General features: G+C 51.8%; 1 pseudogene; it reads left to right on the top strand.

Annotated features, from left to right (window-relative positions):
- The window catches only part of LOC138747905 (reticulon-2-like), a 41057-nt pseudogene extending 22725 nt beyond the window's left edge, over positions 1 to 18332 (top strand).
- Positions 18333 to 20418: the final 2086 nt, after the last annotated feature.

Raw genomic sequence — 20418 nt, 5'->3', positions numbered from 1 at the left:
GACCATGGCTGGCTGTGTGTGAGAACTCGGGGGGACGGGATATCGAGGGAAAGGCAGACAAAGGGAGGCTGAGAGACAAAGAGAGAGAGAGAGGGGGGGAAGGGAGAGAGAGAGAGACAGGGAGAGAGGAAGGGAAGGGAGAGAGAGACAGGCAGAGAGGGATGGAAGGGAGAGAGAGACAGGCAGAGAGGGATGGAAGGGAGAGAGAGACAGGCAGAGAGGGATGGAAGGGAGAGAGAGACAGGCAGAGAGGGATGGAAGGGAGAGAGAGACAGGCAGGTAGAGGGGGTGGGAAGGGAGAGAGAGACAGGCAGACGGAGAGAGACAAAGAAGGGAGAGAGAGGGAGGAAAGGGAAAGACAGAGAGGAAAGGGAGAGCAGGCAGGCAGGGAGAGGGGGAGGGAAGGGAGAGCAGGCAGGCAGGAAGAGGGGGAGGGAAGGGAGAGAGAGACAGGGAGGGAAGGGAGAGAGGGAGGGAGAGGGAAGGGAGAGAGACACACAGGCAGACAGGGAGAGGGGGAGGGAAGGGAGAGAGAGACAGACACGGGGAGAGAGAGAGGGAAGGAAGGGAGAGACAGGCAGACAGTGAGAGGGGGAGGGAAGGTAGAGACAGACAGAGGAGGAGGAGGGGGAGAGAGAGGCGGGGGACACGGGAAGACCATATGGAGAATGAGAGAAGGTGAGGGGGGGGGGTCAGAGGCAGACTGAGGCAGAAAGTTAGTGGGAGCAGGGGCAGACTGAATCACGGATAGGGGGAGGGAGACACGAGCTGACTAAGGGGGGTGAGACGGTGGGTCGAGACAGGTAGAGACAAGGAAAGAGACGGGAGAACAAAGTGGGTGACACGGAAACTGAGAAAGAGAGATAAGGGTGAAAGAGCCACAGAGAGAGAACGAGGGAGAGAGAGAGAGAGAGAGAGGCGGTTACAGAGCGATGGAGACACAAGGAAAGAGGAAACGGAGAAGGAGAAATGGGGGAGAGGGACCAGGAGAGAGAAAGGGAATAAGACAAAGAGCGATACACACAAAGGAACAAATGGTCAGAGAGAGGGAATGGGAGAGAGACAGAAGAAGATAAAGTGCTGAGACAAAGGGTGGGAGAGGTGTGAGAGACTGGGACTGGGTCATCGGTAATGTGCAGATGTCAAGGAGCTGGCATTGACAGCGGGCGTATGGAGTGACAGTTTGGGTTTGGGGGAGGGGGGCTGGGAGAGCCTCTGGGGAGCCACGAGGACAAAAGGCGCTGCAGGGGGTGGCCGGAAAGGCAGAAGCAGACGACAGAGTGAAGATGGACGGAGAGCCCGGGAGGCAGCAGCTGCTCTGATGGGACCGGTTGTGGAGCCCAGATCCTGCCCAGTGTGCGATCCGAAATCTCTGCAGAGGGGTCTGACCCACCCGTGCCCCTGACCCACCTTCACCCGGAGACGGTCCCGCTCCTTCATGCCACCCTGTACCCCCAACCCGTCCTCACCGGCAGGAGGGCAGAACCCTCTCCGGGTACCGCTGCACCGCTCAAGGCAGGCGGGGGCAGAACCCTCTCTGGGGGAGGAGGGGTTAAGGGAAAGAACTAGGCAGAAAAATTTGACACAGACTAAAAGGGCTGAAGGGCCTATTTCTATCCTGGAATATACTTCCCGCACCCCCCCCACCCCCACCCCAGTCAGGGCAGAAGTTTTAGGATGCTGAAGGATGGGAGATGGGATAGTGGTGGGGAAGCTGCAGGTGGTGGTGTTCCCTCGTTCCTCCCACCCTGGATCTGTCTAGGTGCCAGAGTTCACAGGCTTGGGGGACGCTGTTGGAATGTAAGTTTCTGCACAGAATAGACATTGCAGAGAAATTGTCTGAGCTGGCACAGTTGGCGTAGCGGTTCGTGCAGCACTGTTACCACGCTAACGATCAGGACTAGGCTGACTGTAAGGAGTTGGTACGTTATCCCAGCATCTGTGTGGGTTTCCTCCAGGGGCCCCGGTTTCCTCCCACCGTTCAAAACGTACCAGGGGTTGTAGGTTAATTGGGTGTCACTGACTTGTGGGCCAAAAACATGGAACAGTACAGAACCAGAAGAGGCCATTTGGCCACCTGTCTGTGCTGTACACCATGTCCAAATCAAACTAAAATTCTGCTGCTTGTACCAGACAGATATCCCTCCATACTCATCTATCTATCTAGCTAGAGCCTCTTAATATTTAATTCAGGCATACAGCACTGTTACAGGCCCTACCATCCCACGAGCCATGCCGCCCAATTATACCCAATTGACCTACAACCTCCAGTACATTTTTGAAGGGTGGGAGGAAACCAGAGCCCCCAGGGAAAACCCATGCAGTCACGGGGAGAATGTACAAACTCCTTACAGGCAGTGCAGGATTCGAACCCTGGTCCCTGGCGCTGTAACAGCGTCGCATTGTACCAGCCTCCACCACCACCCCGGGTAATGCATTCCAGGTACCCACCACTCTCTGTAAAAAAAAATAAAAAATACTTAACTCTGACATCTCCCCTAAACTTTCCTCCCCTCACCTTAAACTGATGTCCTCTGGTATTAGCTATTGTCACCCCTGGAAATAGGCACTGGCTGTCCATCCTATCTAAGCCCCTTATAATCTGGTACACCTCTATTAAGTCACCCCTCGCCCTTCCTCTCTCGAAAGAGAAAATCTGTCAAACTTGCTTCATAAGACATGCTCTCCAATCCCTGCAATATCCTGGTAAATCTCTGCACCTTCCTGTAATGAGGAGACCAGAAATCTGAAATAAAATCCAGCAGGTCAAGTGGCAGCTGTGGAGAGACCCTCTCGGGCCGAGTCCATGCATCAAATCAATGATCTGGAATTCAGATGAATGGTCGTTGACCTAAAACCTTAACTTTGGTGGGTTTTTTTTTCTCTTGACTGAGTGTTTTTGTCATTTTGTATTTGAATCTGAACAAAAGATTGAGCCTGAGGCCCTCGGTCAGCTCAGAGACGCCATGTTTAGAGTGGCTCATCGGACTTCCATGGGACAGAGCAGATCCCGTGTCTGAGAGCAGAGGCTGGGAGAGGGGTTTCTTCTTGGATAACTCGTCAATATTGAGGACGAAGAGAACTCTTTCGGCCATTGTCACCTGATCTCTGTGGATCACGACGTTCACAATTAACCCGGCACATTGCCACAGTGGTTACTCTTCAGTGGTGGCCGATGGTTTGCCCTAGACTCTATGAGGCTGTGGGGTCTGCAGGAGTGCTGGAGGTGAATCCACAGACACTTAGTGGAGTGGGGTGGGGGGGAGAGACTCTCTTGGTTATGGATGGAAATTAAAATAAAAGCCGGCAGATGCTGGAAATCTGAAATAAAACCCAAAAGTGCTGGTTACATTCAGCAAGTCAGCATGTATCTGTGGAGAGAGAGAGATTTAATGTTGATGTGTGGAATAATCTGCCTTCAAATTCTCAATGAGGGTCCTCTCTGGTGACACTGCTCGACCTGCTGAATATTTATTGTTACGTGTACCAAGATGCGGTGATAGAGGTTGTTTGCAAGCAGACCTGTTAGACATCTCACGCATAGTACAATGTGTAATACACAGGACTGAAGCTCAAAATTACAGAGAGAGATCAGTATGTGGAAGAGGCAACAATTAATTTACTGGCTTGAGGTCCAGTTCGGGGCAGCGCGGTTAGTGTAGTGTTTGTGCAACGCCTTTACAGCGCCAGTGATCGAGAATGGGGTTCGAATCTCGCGCTGTCTATAAGTAATTTGTACGTTCTCCCTATGTCTGCGTGCCTTTTCCTGGGGCTTCCAGTTTCCTCCCACCATTCAAAAACAAATTGGGGATGTAGGTTAATTGGGCGGCACGGACTCGTGGGCCGAAATGGCCTGTAACCATGCTGTACGTCTAAATTTTAAAAAAATAACAGTGGCAATAATCTGTCCTTGAATTCCACAAACGTTCTCTCTCCTTATTCCTCTGTTGTAAAGCCCTGCACGTTTGAAAGGTGCTATGGAAATGCAGTGAAGGTTGAGACGTTGCTGGATCTCTGCCTTGGCTGCCTGCATCGGGACTGAGAGGAGTCTCAGACCATGAGGGGTTAACGTATCATGGTGCGAGCTGCAAGGTGGGGGGGGGGGGGGGTTGGGGTGGCGGTATGTGGGCAGTCCTGACACAGATCCGGATAAGCCAGCAGACATCGCCTGTCCTCTGGAGCTGCTCCCAGCGAGGGAGAAACGGTGCAGATCATGGGGTGGAAAGGTGAGGTCCCCCTCGCAGATTTTGAGGGTAGGGGTGGCCACGTCCGTGGGTGCTTCCGGGACGTTGGCGGAGAGAAGGGTGTCATCCCAAGCCGGTGTCTCCGAGGCTCTCGGACTGGGACCGCCCCAAGCTGCGACCCGGATTCCCTCTGTGTCCCCCGATGATCCGGTTGCCTCGCTGGATGGGGTGGGTGGGGGGAGTTATTTCTTTTGCCCGGGGTTTCTCTGCTATCTCCACTCCATGCTAGCCTGTTTGCAGGGGTGATGGGGAGGAGGGGGGGGAGAACCCTTTTTCTCGTCTTTGCAACTTGATCTGCACCAGCTGTCCCTCCGACATCCCAGCCCCCACTGGTTACCCCTGGCGACGTCTAATCATAGCTCTGGGGAATGCTCTTGATTCGGAATGCTGGCCGAGACCAGACCCCTTCCAGGGACAGGGTTAGATTACTACTCGTCTCCTGGTGACGTTGGACATGCAGGCCTCAAAACTCTTGATCCAGGGACCCTGAATGACCTGGCTCTGACTCCTCATTTGTATTCTCAAGTGGGGTGGGTCCCCTCTCCTTGCTTCAGAGCAGATCCCATAGGTGCAAGGCTGCAGGGCTCCCCACCCCCCACCCCTTGGACTTTGAGTCCATGAGGACCCTCCCACCCCTCCAAGGTGCTGGGGTTCTGATGAAGATCTCCAACGAGCGGGGTAGACAGAGAGGAGCAGATGAACGTTGTTCACCTGGATTTCCAAAAGGCGTTCCACAAGGTGCTGCAGAAAAGACTTGTACAGAAGATGAGAATGAATGATGAGGAGAAATGATCGGTTAACCAATAGAAAGCAGAGAGTTGGGGTGCAGGGATGGTTTTCTGGTTGGTATTCGGTGGAGAGCAGGGCGATACAGGGGTCGGTGCTGGGCCTGCAACTGTTCATGATGTACATAAACGATCAGGAAGAGGTGACAGAGTGTAGTGTATCTAAAATTGAGTGGAAAATCAAATTGTGCAGTCAAGATGTAGGGTCTGCAGGGAGATATAGATAGGTTAAGTGAGTGGGCAAGGGTCTGGCAGATGGAGTACAATGTTGGCAAATGTGAGCTTATCCACTTTGGATGAAGAATGGAAGATCAGATTATTATTTAAGTGGTGAGCAATTGCAGCTTGTGGCCACGCAGAAGGATGTGGGAGGGCTTGTGTCTGAATCACAGAAGGTTGGTTTGTAGGTGCAGCAGGTTATCAGGAAGGCCAATGGAATGTTGGCCCTCATTGCTGGAGGGTTTGAATTTAGGAGCAGGGGGGTTTCTGCTGCAACTGGACCAGGTCCTGGTGAGGCCACATCTGGGGAACTGTGTGGTCTCCTTACTCGAGGTAGGATGGACTGACTTTGGAGGCAGTGGAGACAGGATTCACCAGGTTGATTCTAGAGATGAGGGGGTTGGCCTATGAGGAGTGATTGAGTCGTCTGGGGTTGTACTCGGTGGACTTTAGAAGAATGAGAGGGGATCTTATTAAAACGTATACAATTATGAAAGGCATAGGTAAGATCGAGGTAGATAAGTTGTTCCCATGGGTGGGGGAGACCAGGACTAGGGGACAAAACATCAAGATGCAGGGGAATAGATATAGGACGGAGATGAGGAGGAACTGCTTTTCCCAGAGGGTGGGGAATCTGTGGAATTTGCTGCCCATTGGAGCAGTAGAGACGACCTCAGTAAATCTATTTAAGGCAAGGTTGGATAGATTTTTACACAGTAGGGGAATTAAGGAATATGGAGAAAAGGCAGGTCGGTGGAGATGAGCCGATCATCAGATCGGCAATGATCACATTGAATGGTGGAGCAGGCTCGACGAGCAGAATGGCCAACTCCTGCTCCTGTTTCTTACATAAGTCTATGTGGACTCCTGCTCCTGTTTCTTACATAAGTCTATGTGGAGTGTCTGTGGGGAACCATAGCATAGGCTGCCTGAGTGGAAGGAGTTGTTCTGCCTTCTGCTGTTTGGGAAAACTCTCCCATTGATCTGATGGCTGTTGGATTGGGGATGGGTGGGCTCGGTGGGGATGACATTTCGTTGGGGCTGAGGGGTTGTCTCAGGGTCAAAGGTGTCACCTTTTGATGAGACTTTGAACCCGGGGTCCCATGCCCTCTCGTGAGTAAAAACTGTTGCTCTCAATTGCTATGCCCCTCGTTCTCCTCTCTCCTGAAGCCGAGTCTATTGATCTGACACAACAAGAAATAAATGTTTTCCAATTTAAAAAAACCTGGTGTTAATGACGATGCCATGAAGCATCAGAGAAGAAGGGGCAGGGGAGGAAGGGGGGGAGGGAAGGGAGGGAGGGGCAGGGGAGGAGAGGAGGGAGGGGGAAGGAAGGAAAGGACAGGTGAGGAGGGGGAGGAAAGGAGTGGAGAGGAAGGGGAGGAAAGGAGGAGGGAGGAGAGAAGGGGAGGGAGGAAGGGAGGAGAGAGAGGAGGAAGGGAGAAGGGAGGAAGGACAGGCGAGAGAAAGAGGAGCGAAGGAGAGGGAGAGGAAGAGGAGGAGGAAGGGGAGGGGAGGGAGGAAAGGAGGAAGGGCAAGAGAGGAGAGGAGGAAGGGACAAGGGAGGGAAGAAGGGGAGGGGAGGAGGGAGGAAGGGGGAGGAGGAGGAAGGGGAGGAGGGAGGAAGGGGGGAGGAGCTCAGGGCAACGGGTAAGTCAGGAGAACACAGGTGGGAGGGTAAAAGAAGCTGAGAAGGGATGGGGAGGGGGTGGGTCTGAATGGAGAGGGAAGGGGAGCTGGAGGAAAGGAGACAGAAGGATGGGATAAAGACTCATGGGGGGGGTGGGTTAATGGAAACCGGAGAGCCCGCCTTCACCAAGGTGAGCTGCAGTTTGTTCAAAACATTGGCTCGACCACCCCCCACCCTGCCAAGAGCCACCTTCCAGAGCCAGTGTCATCACTCAAGCCACCCAGAGCCAACGCTCCCCCTTTCCTCCCACCCTCTCCCTGGAGCCACTCACACCCCCCTCCTATCCCCCCAGAGCAGGTCTCCTCTCCCCCTCTCCCCCCAGAGGCAATCGCACCCCCCCCCCCACCATCCCCTCCACATATCCACTCAGAGCCGTCTCTCCTCACCTCCTAACCCTCACCCCCAGCATGTTTCTCTGCCTCCCACCATCTTCAGAGACGGTTGCTTCCCCCCTCCCCCCCCCACCCGAGTTGATCTCCCCACACCCTGGGCACACCCCCCCCCCCACCGTCTGGATAAGGGGATGGGAGACAGAGAGGACCGAGACAACCCATCAGGATGGGCAGCATCTGCGCAGGAAGGAGTGGAATCAGTCTGTGCAGAGGGCCATGATTTAATGGCTGCCATATTCTCTCCCCGCAGTGATCGACCTACTGTACTGGAGGGACGTGAAGACAACAGGGACGCTCTTCGGGGCCATCATCCTTGCTCTCTTTCTCCCTCACCCAATTCAGCTGCGTCAGTGTCGCTGGCATACCTGGCCCTGGTCCGTCCTCTCCGTCACCATCAGCCTCCGACTCTACACGTCTGTCTTACACCTCATCTACAAAACACAGGAGCTCCATCCATTCCAGTGAGTAACTATCCCAGCATCAGAGGGGTTGCAAGGAGGCATTTATTCCCCCACCCCCCCACCCCATTGATGCACCATCATACACATTGTACACTTCCACTGAAATTCTAGCTGCAGCCTAACAGGTACTTTTAAAAAAAACAGGCAATGAATATAGAGAGATAATATTCAGTTATCCTTCTGGAAGATAAGAGAGAGGAATAGTGCAGGCACTCTCTGGTGCACTGATTAGTGTAACAAGGGGAGTTAAACAGGAGTCTGCGAACACCGGGGTCTAGTGCCCCACTGGAGAACATTCGCCGGTCATGCAGCCTCCACAGGATGGACAGAGAGAGATGGTCACACACACAGAGAACAGAGTGGGAGAGAGAAGAGAGAGAGGGGAGGAGAGATAGACAGAGAGATGGAGAGACACAGATGAGGGGAGAGAGAGAGACAGATGGAGAGAGAGATGAAAAAGTTGAAATTTGCTGTTTTGTGGCAGCATTAAAGTTCAAAACAACAAATGTTGTGACTCATGACAATGAGTTGTGATCCTGAAGTAAAAGGCAGCGAATGATTCAGGCCTGGACCCTTGCCTTTTACCTGCTATGAATGCTGTGGGACATGCTGACTTTCTCCAGCATGTTTGTGTGTTGCAGGGTAAACTAGTGATCGAGTCACTGGATGGGTAATGTAGTCCTGGCTCTCCATCACGCTCTCTCACACACACTCTCTCTCTTTTCCCCACCCCCACCCCCAACATCGACCCACCCATTCCCAATGCCCTCACCACCCTCTAACCCAGCTCTCTCTTCCTCCCCTTCTCCACAGGAGCTATTTTGATTTGGACATCAGCCTCACACAGGAGCAGTTGCGGAAGTATTCAGAAACAACGGTGTATTACTTCACCAGCACCATTAACCATCTCCGCCGGCTAATCCTGGTCGAGGATCTGCTTGACTCACTGAAGGTGAGAGAGAGTGTTGGAAGGGCTGTGGCAGAATGCGTAACACTGAAGAACCAAACTCTGGGGATAGGCCTGTCACTGTGTAACACCGGGTACAGTACTGGTGGGGACGGGCCTGTCGCTGTTTAACACTGGGGTACAGTACTGGTGGGGACAGGCCTGTCACTGTGTAACACTGGGGTACAGTACTGGTGGGGACAGGCCTGTCACTGTGTAACACCGGGTACAGTACTGGTGGGGACGGGCCTGTCGCTGTTTAACACTGGGGTACAGTACTGGTGGGGACAGGCCTGTCACTGTGTAACACTGGAGTACAGTACTGGTGGGGACGGGTCTGTCGCTGTGTAACACTGGGTACAGTACTGGTGGGGACGGGCCTGTCACTGTGTAACACTGGGGTACAGTACTGGTGGGGACAGGCCTGTCACTGTGTAACACTGGGGTACAGTACTGGTGGGGACAGGCCTGTGACTGTGTAACACTGGGGTACAGTACTGGTGGGGACAGGCCTGTCACTGTGTAACACTGGGGTACAGTACTGGTGGGGACAGGCCTGTCACTGTGTAACACCGGGTACAGTACTGGTGGGGTCAGATTTATTTTCAGGCTATACCTGGTCCAATGAGAAAGGTTCATTCTCTGAGCAGTCCAGCAACTCAACTCTAACATGGATACTGATATAAAATAAAAAGAGATAGAGCACATTTTGGTGCCGTGAAAGATCAGTTAGTACAGAACAATGTGGGAACATTAATATGAGGATCTTTCAAGAGCCTGATGGCTGTGGGGAGCAAACTATCTTTTGAAGCAGCTATGCAATTTTGAGCCATCTCCCAGATGGGAGGTGGAAGGAGAGTGTGTGTCCGGGTTGTAATGGGTCCTTCAGTGTGTCGGCTGCCTTTCCAGGGCAGTGGGAGATGTAGACGGTGTCCATGGTTTGGGGATGTCCTGAGCTGCCTTCACCACGTTCTACAGCTTCTTCCGATCTTGAACAGAGCAGCTCCCATGCTGGGATGTACTCAGCTCGGATGCTCTCAATGACGCACCTGCTGAAGTTGTTGAGGGACAAGTGGGGCAGGCTTAACCTCTTAATTTTCTGAGAAAGTGAAGGCGTTGTTGAACCTTTTGATGTTTCAATGGCACAGACAGATCTTTGGGTGGTCCTGGAGTAGTTTACAGTTAGGGTGGTCCTGGAGTAGTTTACAGGTAGGGTGGTCCTGGAGTAGTTTACAGTTAGGGTGGTCCTGGAGTAGTTTACAGTTAGGGTGGTCCTGGAGTAGTTTACAGGTAGGGTGGTCCTGGAGTAGTTTACAGTTAGGGTGGTCCTGGAGTAGTTTACAGTTAGGGTGGTCCTGGAGTAGTTTACAGTTAGGGTGGTCCTGGAGTAGTTTACAGTTAGGGTGGTCCTGGAGTAGTTTACAGTTAGGGTGGTCCTGGAGTAGTTTACAGGTAGGGTGGTCCTGGAGTAGTTTACAGTTAGGGTGGTCCTAGAGTAGTTTACAGGTATGGTGGTCCTGGAGTAGTTTACAGTTAGGGTGGTCCTGGAGTAGTTTACAGGTAGGGTGGTCCTGGAGTAGTTTACAGTTAGGGTGGTCCTGGAGTAGTTTACAGTTAGGGTGGTCCTGGAGTAGTTTACAGTTAGGGTGGTCCTGGAGTAGTTTACAGGTAGGGTGGTCCTGGAGTAGTTTACAGTTAGGGTGGTCCTGGAGTAGTTTACAGTTAGGGTGGTCCTGGAGTAGTTTACAGTTAGGGTGGTCCTGAAGTAGTTTACAGTTAGGGTGGTCCTAGAGTAGTTTACAGGTATGGTGGTCCTGGAGTAGTTTACAGTTAGGGTGGTCCTGGAGTAGTTTACAGTTAGGGTGGTCCTGGAGTAGTTTACAGTTAGGGTGGTCCTGGAGTAGTTTACAGTTAGGGTGGTCCTGGAGTAGTTTACAGGTAGGGTGGTCCTGGAGTAGTTTACAGTTAGGGTGGTCCTGGAGTAGTTTACAGTTAGGGTGGTCCTGGAGTAGATTACAGGTAGGATGGTACAGGGAGGTTCAAGGGCCTGATCACTGCCATCTGCCTGAAGGGAGCATTGAGAAGAAGTTGTGACCAGGTTATGAGGTTGGCTGCCCTCTTGAGGCAGTGTCTTATATAAATGTCTGCAATGGATGGGAGCTCAGTCTATATCAGTGGGAGAAGAGGGAGAGATTGAACAGTTTTGTTTTATCCAGCACTATGAAACTTAAAAACGCAAAGCTGGAGAAACTCAGGAGGTGAAGAGTGTCCTTTATTTGGCAAAGGTAAAACTAGAGTTTGCTGTATAAAGTGCACTTTGAGAGTTGGTGGTGGACAGAGGATGAAGAGAGACGAATTAAACCAGCAAATGGTTTATGCGTCACTGATAATGCTGTCATACACGTACAACGCACAAATGCAACGACATTCCAACTCACTGCAGCTGAACGGGTACTTTGTAAAGAGAACTACAAAAACAACTAAAAATATAATCAATACAATAGGGCATTTTAATTAAAAAGAGGAAATAAATTAAAAAAAAGACAAATTATAAATACACTCTTCTAGAGCAAAGAAAAAGTGACTCAGCAATTCAAGATTCTTTTATTGTCATGGAATAAAGCAGAAAATCTAATATTACACGAAATTTCATTTAGCCTGTCATAAGGCAGACAAAGATTCACCATTCGTGTTCCCAGCACCCCTTACAGTGAGAGAAAGGGAAGCCAAAGGGAGTCCCTTCAGAGTCACCGAGTGTCCGTGGATTCGCCTCTAGTTCTCTCGCAGCCTCTGCAGCCGCACATCGGCCGCCTGAGCTCCAGATCCAAACCTCCCACACGAACAGGAAGCCGTCAGCGCCCTCTTGGATCCCGATTCTGATACCTGGTTCCCTGAGCTGGCGTCCAACAGCCCGCGCGGGAGCCCCAGACTGTAAGTTGCCCGCTGCCCGTGTGGGTCCCTCATCCACTGAGCCCCTCACTGGTCCGCCGCTGTGGTCACCTTCCCTGTGGGGTCGTGTCCTCTGCTTCCCTTTCTCAATGTGGAGGGGTGGGGAGGTGTTCTCACAGTTTCCAGTGCCAGCACCTGTCCGCTCCTCCCCTGGAGTCTGCGACAGTCACTTTTCTTCATTGACTGCCTGTTTGTAAGGGGACAGTATTCTCCTTTAGTGAAGGTAGTTTATTCAGCGATTACTAGAAATCATATTAATACAGTGCTTCCAGTTACACACTATTCACTGTCCAGGACACACACGAGCCCCTGTGGTGCCCAACTAGATCCAGAAATCCCCTGTCATACCTGTGGACACCACATGCTCTTTCTCCAGGGACACGTAGGCTCTGATGTAACCCGGAGAGATGGGCAGGCAGTCAGCCTGGGCCGAACCCTCGACTGCCCGCTGCCTGGACCTCATGAGTCGCTATCCCGGCCAGGCCCAGGAGCAAACCTACTAGGGGATCCCATGAGCAACGTCCTCTTCACTGGGTGTCTGGAGATCAGGAGCGTGGAGGCTCAAACATGGCCACAACTTGAGGAGCAGGCCCTTCTGACTACTCCCAATCTGTGTACACACAGTACACTGTTTTCTCCCGGCCGCAGAAGAGACAGGTGGTCAGGGAGTCCATGAACAGAGTAAATTATGCAGTACGGTTCTGTACATCACTCTCCACCTCAGGTTTCCAATAGAACACAGAGAACCTATCACTGCCCAGTACAGGCCCTTCAGTCCACAATGTTGTCTCTCCACAATAATCCAATCCTTTGTACCTCACACCCAGAATCTTCCAATGTAAAAGGGAAGGAGACCCTAGGAAAGATATGGCGGGTCAGTGGGATTGCCTGCATATCTCGGCCAATCAGCGAGTAACAGTGGGCCAGAGAGCTCCCATTCTGCGTGGCTATGTGACGGTAGTGTGGTTCTGACTGTTCTCTCTCTCTCTCTCTCTCTCTCTCTCTTTCTTCCCCCTCCCAGTTTGGGGTCCTGCTGTGGTTACTGACGTACATCGGGGCACTGTTCAACGGACTCACCCTCACCATTCTGGGTAAGGGACAGGCTTGGCTGCCACACTGCACTCCCTGCGATGGCTCTACATTTGTTCCGGATTTCCTGAGATGGGTTTGGATTTGTTCTGGACTTAAATAAGAAACAGGAGCAGGCAGGCGTCGCATCCGGCCCATCGAGCCCTTCTCTGCCATTCAATGTGATCATGGCTGATCTGATGATCGGCTCATCTCCTCCGACTCGCCTTTTCCCCATATCCCTCAATTCCTTTACTATGTAAAAATCTTTGCCTTAAATATATTCACTGAGGTCACTGCCACTGCTTCAATGGGCAGCGAATTCCACAGATTCTGGGAAAAACAGTTCCTCCTCATTCTCCATCCTAAATCTACTCCCCTGAATTTTTTTTTTTTTTTTTTTTTGAGAACAAAGAACATCCACCACACAACAATGCAAAGCTGGGTGCCTCCCCCCACCCTGGGAACACACTACTCCCCTGAATCTTGAGGCTGTGTCCCCTAGTTCTCTCCCACCCATGGGAACAACTTATCTACTATCTTATCTCTGTCTTTCATAATTTTAAATTTTATATGTTTTAATAAGATCCCCTCACATTCTTCTGAATTCCAGTGAGTACTGTCCCAGACGACTCAATCTCTCCTCATAGGCCAACCCCCTCATCCCTGGAATCAACCTGGTGAACCCCCCTCTGCACCACCTCCAAAGGCAGTCCATCCTTCCTCAGGTCAGGAGACCAGAACTACATGAAGCCCCACTAGATGCGGCTTCACCAAGACCTGGTCCAGTTGCAGCAGAAACTTCCCTGCTCCTAAATTCAACCCCTCCAGCAATGAAAGCCAATGTTCCATTTGCCTTCCTGATAACCTGCTGCACCTACAAACCAACCTTCTGTGATTCGTGCACAACCATCCCGTGTCCTTTTGTACGACTCTGGATTTTCCGCTGGCATCTCCAGCAAGTCAGTGAGTGTGTGAATATTGGCCCTGGCCTTTCCAAGTCGCTGCCATGTGGCGTTAGCCAATAAGATCCCACAGGTGCTGCACTTCTTCTGATTGGCCAGCATGAGGGATAGGTACAGGATGGGGTACAACGATGGGTTGGCGGAATGGGGAGGGAAGAGAGTGACGGAAGTGCAAAGGTTGGAGCAACATCTGATTGACTCCTGATGGCTGCCAGTCACCAGGTTGGCCGCTTGGGGAGGAACATAAACCAGGTTCAGACCTTGAGCAATGAGGTGGCAGAGGGGGGTGTCTGAGGGGGGCTGCTACTTGCCCTAGGATTGGGGAACTGCATGGCTGGACCACCTCCCTGACTCCATGAAGGTCAAGGTCATACCCTGGGGTCCTCAATGAGCCTGATGTATGGATGTCCGATTTAAATCATCCAGTGTTCACTGGCACACGGGGGGCCAGTGACGGGAGGTTTACCCAGGCCCAATTGCCCTGGTTAACACACCCTGACCTCCTTTCTCTTCCTCTTGCAGTGGTGGTCGGGACCTTCATCGTCCCCCTGATATACAGGAAGCACAAGGTCAGTACCAGGGGCCTCCTCTCCTCTCCACCATGGCAAGATCCATTCCACTCACCACCCCCTCCCCCACCCCAATCCCCATTCACAGCCTCTTCCTGTGCATGCTCTCCTCCCATGTTTCAGCCAACTGCTCTTCCTGGACCCAGGAAACCCATTCTGTCTGGGCTCTCCCCATCCTAAGGCATCAACGTCAACTTCTCTAGTTTCCATTAACCCCCTCTCCCCCCCCTCTCTCTCTCTCCCTCCCCTCTCTCTCTTTCTCCCTCCCCTCTCTCTCTCTCCCTCCCCTCTCTCTCTCTCCCTCCCTTCTCTCTCTCTTTCCCCCCCTCTCTCTCTCTCTCTCTCCCCATCTCTCTCCCCATCTCTCTCTCTCCCATCTCCCTCTCTCTCCCCATCTCTCTCTCCCCATCTCTCTCTCCCCATCTCTCTCTCCCCATCTCTCTCTCCCCATCTCTCTCTCTCTCCCATCTCTCTCTCTCCCATCTCTCTCTCTCCCCATCTCTCTCTCTCCCCATCTCTCTCTCTCCCCATCTCTCTCTCTCCCCATATATCTCTCTCTCCCCATCTCCCTCTCCCCATCTCTCTCTCTCCCCATCTCTCTCTCCCCATCTCCCCGTCTCTCTCCCCATCTCCCCGTCTCTCTCCCTCTCCATCTCCCGTCTCCCTCCCTCTCCATCTCCCCGTCTCTCTCCTCTCCATCTCCCCGTCTCTCTCCCTCTCCATCTCCCCGTCTCTCTCCCTCTCCATCTCCCATCTCTCTCCCTCTCCATCTCCCGTCTCTCTCCCTCTCCCTCTCCCTGTCCCTCTGTTTCCTTTCCTCCAGCTCCCTGCCCCCTTTCCTATCCATTCAGAGCTACCTCTTCCCATCATCTCAGCTTTGTTCTCTTACCTGTTAGCCTCCTCTTGTCCCTTCTTCACTCCCCTCCTCTCCTCCCTCTCCCTCCCTCTCCTGCCTCTTCCTCCCTCCTCCCTCTCCAGAGGAACAAGCCCTTCAGCCCACAATGTCTGGACCAAGATGAGCTATCCATCTGCCTTCACGTGGCCTATGTCCTTCTCTTCCCCACCTCTAAATGCCAATATCTAAATGCCTCTTAAACATTTATGTCGCATTCAAGCTTCCTTTATTGTCATGTACTACAAAATCTGTCAACCTTTGCCTGCTCAACACACACATAGAGTTACCATGAGTGTTGCCTGGCGCCCCTTACAGTGCAAGAGAGAGAGAAGCAAAAGAGACTCCTTCAGAGACACGTCGTGGATTAGCCTCCAGTGATTCCCGCAGCCACACAGACTCCTGTTCAATCTATTGGCCACCCGAGCTCCAGATCCCAACCTCTGACATGATCAGGAGGCCGTTCAGCCCCTGAAGTCCTCCGGGAGCCCCCCCACCCTGCCCTTGGCACCCTCTCCAATTCCAGTTGCGATGCCTGGTTCCATGAGCCAGTTTCCAGCAGCCAGCGTGGGTCCTTCAGCTGCTAAGCCCCTCGCTGGCCGCTGCCATAGTCACTATCCGATAGGGTCATCTCCCCTGCTTCTCCTCACCGAGGAGAGCAGGCATTCTCACTGTTTCTGGTGTTCTTGCACCAGTCCGCTGCTTCCTGGAATCTGCTACCCACAGAGTACACTGCCCAGCACAGGCACCGCCATCTTGGGTACAGACCTCCGATATTACAGAATGATTAAAAAAAACAGTTGGCTTCTCCAGCAGGCTATTTAAGCCTTTATGGAGCCATCAGTGTCAGGACAATGCAGTAGGACCCTGCGGAGCAGCACTGTGTCTCCACACCCAGCTCTCCTGCCTTTACAGCTGCTCTGACAGTCCTGAATTTTTTTTTAAAAAGAAGCAGCTGGTTCCACCCTAAGACCATGAGAAATAGCCATTCAGTCCATCATTCAGTCATGAGCTGATCCATTTCCCACTCAGCCCACTGCCTGCCTTCTCCCCATAATCTTTGATGCCCTGGCTAATCAAGAACCCATCAATCTCTGCCTTAAATACACCCAATGACCCACCCTCCACAACTGCCTGTGGCAACAAATTCACAGATTCACCACCTCTGGCTGAAGAAATTCCTCCTCGTCTCTGTTCTAAGTGGATGCCCTTCAATCCTGAAGCTGTGCCCTCTGTAGTAGACTCTTCCACCATGGGGAAACAATCTTTCTCATCTACTCTGTTCAACATTCAAAATGCTTCAATGAGATCCCCCTCCCTCATTCTCCTAAATCCCAACGAGTACAGGCCAAGAGCTGTCAACGCTCCTCATACGATAACCCTTTCATTCCCAGAATCATCCCTTGTGAACCTCCTCTGAACCCTCCCCAACGTCAGCACATCCGTTCCTAAAACTGCTCCCAGTGCTCTGTGAGGTCTCACCAGTACCTGATAAAGCCTCAAGATCACATTCTTATCCCACCTCCCCTGGCTCTGTGCTCCAGGCATCCACCCCTCTCTAATAAAACTGCCTTTGAACTTTCCTCCTCGTTCTCCTTTGAGTGTCTGCACCATGTCACCATTCTGAGCACTGATCTCAGCGAGAGGGATCGAGGAAGGCAGAACAATCCACCACCATCTCATGGCGATCTCTGCTTCCTTCCAGGTGCAGATTAACCAATACCTGGGGCTCCTGAGAGCACAGATCAAGGACATTACAGCAAAGTACGTTTTCATTGGCGGCGGTTGATTCTGGTTAGAGGGTTGGGTGGGGAGATGGGGAGGTTCGGGGTGGGGTGCGGCATCAGACGTGGTTCCAGGCAGATCAAACCTCTGCAAAACCACATCTGGACAACCACTGGAACAGCACAAATTCTGTCTCAAGATCACATCAGGGTCTCAGCACATGGTAGTGGGGAGGGTGAGGGTGTGTGTGTGTGTGTGTGTGTGTGTGTGTGTGTGTGTGTGTACATATACATGGGTGTGCATACATTACGTGTGCATGTGCATCTGCATCATGAATGGGTGTAGCCATGTGTGCCTGTGCATATGTGCGTATGTGCTCTGATGTGTGTGACATCTCTCTTCTCTCCCTCTCCCATCCTGTTGCAGAATCCGGGCCAAGCTCCCGGGATCAAGACCCAAAGCAGACTAACAGCAGGAGTGCCGAAGCTGATCCAATGACCAGTCGACATTTATCAATGAAAGTCTTATCTTGCCAGCAGCCAAACCACTAGCTCTGGACACAGTGCATCAAGAGGGCAACATGGCCACTCTGGACTTGTACACCCCATCCCAAGCACTAGAGATTCCCCCATCACAGAAGTAAACCTGGTTCAGTGTGGATCCAGGCCCACAAAGGCCACAGTTCCACATCCTACCATGTGATCTCCTGTGATGCCAAGGAAATTGGGGATGCCACGTGCAGGGGGTGGGAGGGAAAACAGCCAGGATTTAGACTGAATATGGGGTTTCAAGGGAAATGGGTCAACGTACAAAGGGGAGGGGGGAGTTGTAAATGGAGGGGATTTAGGGAGACTTGTTTGATAGAAGGGATTTAGAACACAGGAAACTGTAGGGTGTGGGAGAAGGGATTTGTTGAAAGGGTTTGGACTACTAGGGGCTGGGTTGAATAAGGACACAGGGCTTACAGGTGGGGCGTGATTGGGTTTTGAGAACAGGGTTGGTGGGATGGAAAATAAATGGGGAGGGGTCAGGAAATTGAAGATTGGTTGAAGGCTTACAAACGCGGACAAGGGTTCAGTAAAAACAGAAATGCTGGAGGAACTCAGCAGGTAAAGATATATTACTGACGTCTCAGGCCTGATCCCCAAAGGTTCGATACTAGCCTCGTCAGGAGGAGGTTATTCTCGGTGAACTCACCCTGCCCTCTGATGGCTCCCACTGCCACAAGGTGTGGAACCTCAACGCCTGAGAAAGTGAATCCATGGTTATTCCCGCGAGAGGAAAATCGTGGACAGATCCCATGCCAGCCAGGGGGTTGAGTCAGGAAGAGCCCGTGTCCTAATCTGGACAAATTTAGCTCTGATTGCCCTCGTGGTATAATAATTTCTCTGTCAGGACCATCCTAGCAGTGGGAGTGGTGGGGGAAGGGGTTAATAATTTGGGGTGGGAGGGCTTTGGGGAGTATCTATTTATAAAGAAGTGCTAATTAAGTGTGAAACAAAGCACCAAATACCTTTAATATATTAAAAATCTGCATGCAGTTCCTGTTATCTTTAACCTATGATAAATTACAATGACTGTTTCAAATATGTATGTAAACGTCACGCTGTAATTACACCCTCCGGACAGAGGCGGTGCTGTGGTTCTGTTTTAATCTTTGGCTTGGCTTCGCGGACGAAGATTTATGGAGGGGGTAAATGTCCACGTCTGATGCAGGCTCGTTTGTGGCTGACAAGTCCGATGCGGGACAGGCAGACACGGTTGCAGGGGAAAATTAGTTGGGGTTGGGTGTTGGGTTTTTCCTCCTTTGCCTTTTGGGCTCTGTTTTAATACGTCCCATTTTAATTACTGTCTCTGCATTTTAACAAGGTTGATCCCCAAACGAGGAAATGTGGCTACGTTTCCAACACGAGCTCAATCCGCCATCTGCCCACTGTGTTCCGCCACCCCAAGTTTCATAGTTACATGGACATTCTCCATTGTACACAGGGGTTGTAACATACAGCTCTGAACTTAGAGCAGAGGCTGGACTACATCCAACCAACCTGTTCCAACACACCCCTGCAGGTGCAACACACGAATGTGCTGGAGAAACCCAGCAGGTCATGCAGCATCTATTTATCATGTCATTAAAAACTCTGCCATTTTACTTGGAATTTGCTTTAGATTCACCATCGACAGAAAATGCCTGAAGCTCCTCTTACAGCCAGAGAAAGAGAAGCAAAAGTGAGTCCCCCCCCACCCCGAGAGTTGCCGAGTGTCCGTGGATTCGCTCCCAGTCCAAACCATCGGCAGCCCAAGCTCCAGATCCGAACCTCTGACGCAGTCACGGCCAGCCCCCTTGGGACCCTCTCGCTTTCCTGTTCCAATACCTGCTACCCCTTCAGCCAGTCTCCTGCAGCCCGCAGCCTGGAATGAATCCATCAATCGCAGACTCCAGCAGCCCACGGCCCGGTGTGAATCCCAGTCGCCCGCAGCCTGCGTGCGTTCCTTGCCTTGTCGCCCACTGCCTGAGGGTTTTTCAGCCGCAGATCTCCTCGCGGGTCCACCGCCATGGTCACCGTCCCGTGGGCCACTTCCTCCTTATCCCTCTCAAATGGGGGGTGGGGTGGTCTCCCTGTTTTCTGGTGCCCTGCGCCAGTCCTCTGCTTCCCTGGAGTCTGCAATGCCTTGAGGCCGCTGCCAACCACAGGCACTGCCATCTTGGGCGCCGAGCCCGTGGTCACGGTAAACCGCAGTAGAAGTAAATGGAACCCAACATTTCAAGCCTGTGCCCTTAGTCAGGCCTGGGCTGTTTGTATCTGACCTCCATCATGTTTGTGTGTTGCACTAGTCCCCAGGGTCTGCAGACTTTCTTACTGAGCTCATCAACAGATGATGGATATCCAGCACTTCAATAAAACAGTGCCGTTTTCCGGGTGTTTTTCATTCTGTTCAAATCCAGAATGATAATAATGAAAAAAGGGCAGGAACAGGAATATCTTGGCTTAATTTGATAGACGTTCACAAAGTGATGAGGGGTATAGAAAAAGTAAATGGAAACAGGATTTTCCCATTGTGTTTGGATGAGGCAAGAGCCAGAAGATGTGGGTGAGAAAGGAAACTTCCCACAGAGAGCGGAGGGGGTATGGAACGAGCTGTCAGCTGAAGTGGTGAATGGAAGCTCGATTTTGACATTGAATTTGGACAGATACATGGATGGTAGGGGCATGGACTGAGTGCAGGTCAGTGGGATGAAGGAAAGTCAGCACAGAATAGAAGGGCTGAAGGGCCTGTTTATGTACTGTTGTGCTCGATGATTCTAATTGAACTCCTCCTGTGGATAAATGAAGCCAGCTGCAACATGGTGTAATTCAGCTGTTGATATTGAGGGGAAACCTCACTGATTTCTGATTGGTCATTTCCCAAAGGGGAGGCAGGAATGACTGACTTTTGCCATGGCTCACCTGCACCAACCAGTGGGCCATCACTGATTCACACTTCCCACGTCTCTGATGTGAACAGAGCCAGTGC

The sequence above is a fragment of the Narcine bancroftii genome, chromosome 13, assembly GCF_036971445.1.
Source record: "Narcine bancroftii isolate sNarBan1 chromosome 13, sNarBan1.hap1, whole genome shotgun sequence".
NCBI lineage: Eukaryota > Metazoa > Chordata > Chondrichthyes > Torpediniformes > Narcinidae > Narcine > Narcine bancroftii.
This window is presented reverse-complemented; position numbering and strand designations above follow the sequence as displayed.